Source organism: Neovison vison, chromosome 11, assembly GCF_020171115.1.
Source record: "Neovison vison isolate M4711 chromosome 11, ASM_NN_V1, whole genome shotgun sequence".
Classification (NCBI taxonomy): Eukaryota; Metazoa; Chordata; class Mammalia; order Carnivora; family Mustelidae; genus Neogale; species Neogale vison.
In genome coordinates this window covers 110,467,476-110,472,339 of record NC_058101.1, presented here as the reverse complement: position 1 = coordinate 110,472,339, position 4,864 = coordinate 110,467,476, and positions in this window count along the sequence as shown.

Below are 4,864 nucleotides of genomic sequence, written 5' to 3'. Positions count from 1 at the left end.
ATTCGTCCGTTGGAGGACATCTTGGTTCTTTCCACAGTTTGGTGACCGTGGCCATTTCTGCTATGAACATTGGGGTACAGATGGCCCTTCTTTTCACTACATCTGTATCTTTGGGGTAAATACCCAGTAGTGCAATTGCAGGGTCATAGGGAAGCTCTATTTTTAATTTCTTGAGGAATCTCCACACTGTTCTCCAAAGTGGCTGCACCAACTTGCATTCCCACCAACAGTGTAAGAGGGTTCCCCTTTCTCCACATCCCCTCCAACACATGTTGTTTCCTGTCATGCTAATTTTGGCCATTCTAACTGGTGTAAGGTGATATCTCAATGTGGTTTTAATTTGAATCTCCCTGATGGCTAGTGATGGTGAACATTTTTTCATGTGTCTGATAGCCATTTGTATTGTATCTAGATCTATTTGTAACTACTTAGCCATCTCTAATTTCAATATAAATTAATATAAACCTTTATTTTGAAAAATAATGAGTGAGAAATAGATAAATAATAAACTATTAGATTGCTTAAAGATAGATCAAGGTTGTAAGAACAATCAATGCAGGCATTATATGACTTAAGAAAAGATCATCCTTCATTGGAGAAGTGTCTGTTCATATCTTCTGCCCATTTTTTGATATGATTGTCTGTTTTGTGTGTGTTGAGTTTGAGGAGTTCTTTATAGATCCTGGATATCAACCATTTTTCTGTACTGTCATTTGCAAATATCTTCTCCCTTTCTGTGGGTTGCCTCTTTGTTTTGTTGACTGTTTCCTTGGCTGTGCAGAAGCTTTTGATTTTGATGAAGTCCCAAAAGTTCATCTTCGCTTTTGTTTCCTTTGCCTTTGGAGACATATCTTGAAAGAAGTTGCTGTGGCTGATATTGAAGAGGTTACTGCCTATGTTCTCCTCTAGGATCTGATGGATTCCTGTCTCACATTGAGGTCTTTTATCCATTTTGAGTTTATCTTTGTGTACGGTGTAAGAGAATGGTCGAGTTTCATTCTTCTACATATAGCTGTCCAGTTTTCCCAGCACCATTTATTGAAGAGACTGTCTTTTTTCCACTGCATATTTTTTCCTGTTTTGTCGAAGATTATTTGACCATAGAATTGAGGGTCCATATCTGGGCTCTCTACTCTGTTCCACTGGTCTATGTGTCTGTTTTTATGCCAGTACCATACTGTCTTGGTGATCACAGCTGTGTAGTAAAGCTTGAAATCAGGTAATGTGATGCCCCCAGTTTTATTTTAGTTTTTCAACATTTCCTTAGTGATTCGGGGTCTCTTCTGATTCCATACAAATTTTTGGATTATTTGCTCCAGCTCTTTGAAAAATACCGGTGAAAATTTTGATCGGAATGGTATTAAAATATAGATTGCTCTAGGCAGTATAGACATTTTAATAATGTTTATTCTTCCAATCCAAGAGCATGGAAAGGTCTTCATCTTTTTGTGTCTTCTTCAATTTCTTTCATGAGTGTTCTGTAGTTCCTTGAGTACAGATCCTTTACCTCTTTGGTTAGGTTTATTCCCAAGTATCTTATGGTTCTTGGCCCTCTAGTAAATGCAATTGATTCTCTAATTTCCCTTTCTGTATTTCATTGTTAGTGTATAAGAAAGCTACTGATTTCTGTACATTGATTTTGTATTCTGCCACGTTACTGAATGCTGTATGAGTTCTAGTAGTTTGGGGGTGGAGTCTTTTGGGTTTTCCATATAAAGAATCATGTCATCTGTGAAGAGAGAGAGTTTGACTTCTTCATTGCCTATTTGGATACCTTTTATTTCTCTTTGTTGTCTGATTGCTGTTGCTAGGACTTCTAATACTATGTTGAACAAGAGTGGTGAGAGTGGGCATCCTTGTCATGTTCCTGATCTCAACGGGAAGGCTGCAAGCTTTTTCCCATTGAGGATGATATTTGCTGTGGGTCTTTCATAGATAGATTTTATGAAGTTCAGGAATGTTCTCTCTATTCCTATACTTTGAAGTGTTTTAATCAGGAATGGATGCTGGATTTTGTCAAATGCTTTTTCTGCATCAATTGAGAGGACCATGTGGTTCTTCTCTCTTCTCATATTAATTTGTTCTATCACATTGATTGATTTGAGAATGTTGAACCATCCTTGTAGCCCAGGAATGAATTCCACCTGGTCATGGTGGATAATCTTTTTAATGTGCTGTTGGATCCTGTTTGCTAGAATCTTGTTGGGAATCTTAGCATCCATATTCATCAGTGATATTGGTCTGAAATTCTCCTTTTTGGTAGGACCTTTGCCTGGTTTGGGGATCAGGGTAAATCTGGCTTCATAGAAAGAGTCTGGAAGTTTTCCTTCTGCTTCAATTTTTTGAAACAGCTTCAGGAGAATAGGTGTTATTTCTTCTTTGAAAGTTTGGTAGAATACTCCAGGGAATCCATCAGTTCCTGAGCTCTTGTTTTTTGGGAGGTTTTTGATCACTGCTTCAATCTCATTACTAAATATCAGTCTATTCAGGTTGTCAGTTTCTTCCTGGTTCAATTTTGGGAATTTATAGTTTTCCAGGAATGCATCCATTTTATCTAGGTTGCTTAGCTTATTGGCATATAACTGTTGATAATAACTTCTGATGATTGTTTCTACTTCCTTGGTGTTAGTTGTGATCTCTCCCTTTTCATTCATAATTGTATTAATTTGAGCTTTCTCTCTTTTCTTTTGGATTAGTGTAGCCAATGGTTTATCAATATTCTTCATTCTTTCAAAAAACCAGCTTCTAGTTTCATTGATATGTTCTACTATATCTCTGGTTTCTACCTCATTGATCTCAGCTCTAATCTTGATTATTTCCCTTCTTATGTGTGGAGTTGGTTTGATCTGTTGTTGATTCTCCAGTTCTTTAAGGTGTAGAGACAGGTGGTGTGTTTTGGATATTTCAATTTTTTGAGGGAGGCTTGGATGGCTATGTATTTCCCCCTTAGGACCACCTTTGCTGTATCTCATAGGTTTTGGACCAAAATATCTTCATTCTCATTGGTTTCCATGAATTATTTAAGTTCTTCTTTGATCTCCTGGATGATCCAAGCATTATTAAGCAAGGTGGTCTTTAGCTTCCAGGAGTTTGAATTCCTTCTGATCTTTTCCTTGTGATTGAGCTCCAGTTTCAAAGCATTGTGATCTGAGAATATGCAGGGAATAATCTCAGTCTTTTGGTATTGGTTGAGTCCTGATTTGTGACCCATTATGTGGTTTATTCCAGAGAAGGTTCCATGTGCACTTGAGAAGAATGAGTATTCTGTTGTTTTAGGGTGGAATGTTCTTTTTATATCTATGAGGTCCATCTGGTCCAATGTGTCATTCAATGCTCTTGTTTCTGTATGGATTTTCTGCTTCAATGATCTATTTCTGAGAGAGGTGTGTTAATATATCCTACTATTAATGTATTCATATAAATATGACTCTTTATCTTAATTAATAGTTTTCTTATGTAATTGGCTGCTCCCAAATTGGGGGCATAGATATTTACAATTGTTAGATCATCTTGGTGGATAGTCCCTTTAAGAATGATGTAGTGTCCTTCTGTATCTCTGACTACAGACTTTAGTTTAAAATCTAATTTATCTGATATGAGAATCGCTACCCCGGCCTTTTTTTGAGGCCCATTTGCATGAAAGATGCTTCTTCATCCCTTCACTTTCGGTCTGGTGTATCTCTAGGTTCAAAATGGGTCTCTTGTAGACAACATATGGATGGGTCCTGTCGTTTTTATCCAATCTGCAACCCTGTGCGATTTTATGGGCGCATTTAGGCCATTCACATTGAGAGTAATTATTGATAGATACGTTTTTATTGACATCGTGTTATCTTTGAAGTCTTTCTTTCTGTAGATTGTCTCTATATTTCTGTTCAATGCTATTCTTGAGATTTTTCCTCTTTTATAGAACCCCCCCTTAATATTTCCTGCCATGTTGGCTTGGTGATTACATAGTCTTTTAAGCCTTGCTGGTCTTGGAAACTCTTTATCTCTCCATCCATTTTGAATGTCAGTCTTGCTGGATAAAGTATTCTTGGCTGCATGTTCTTCTCATTTAGTGCTCTGAATATATCTTGCCAGACCTTTCTGGCTTGCCAGGTCTCTGTGGACAGGTCTGACGTTATTCTAATGGGCTTTCCTCTGTAAGTAAGGAGCCTCTTCATCCTTGTGGCTTTCAAGAGATTATATCTACAATTATGATTCCTCAATTGACTATCAGGTGCCTTGATGTTTTTCTGGAATCTATAATCTTGGGTGGAGACCGTTAGGCCTCTAGTACATGAACGCTATTCCATTCACAAGATTGGGAACATTTTCATGAAGAACTTGTTTTACTATATCTTCTAGACTTCTTTCTTTCTCCTCCCCTTCAGGGATTCACCAATAATTCTGACGTTGGAACATTTCATGGCATCATTTATTTCCCTGATTCTGTTTTCATGGCTTCTTAGCTGTTTGTTCCAGGCTTCCTCCTGTTCCTCATCCCTGGTAGCTTTTAGCTCTGCCCTAACATTGTGAACATCATCTCTTGTTGCTTTCAGTTCATCCCTAATCAATTCCATTTGGTAATCCATACTTTCTCCAACCTAGCTATTGCCTGGATAATTGTTAGCCTGAATTCTCTTTCTGATATATTGTATATGTTGATAGGCATTAGCTCTGAGGCAGAAGGTCCATCCTCTGTATTTTTCTTCTTTGGGCATTCCTCCTCTTAGTCATTTTGGTGAAAGATGACTCAACAGATGTAGCTGGATGTATTGACCGTGGTGCAGTCACGGTGCACCCTGGAACATTTCTGAGCAATCAGGATTCTCCACCCAAATGAGAGAAAAAAGAAAAGAAAAAGAAAAAAAAGTGAGAA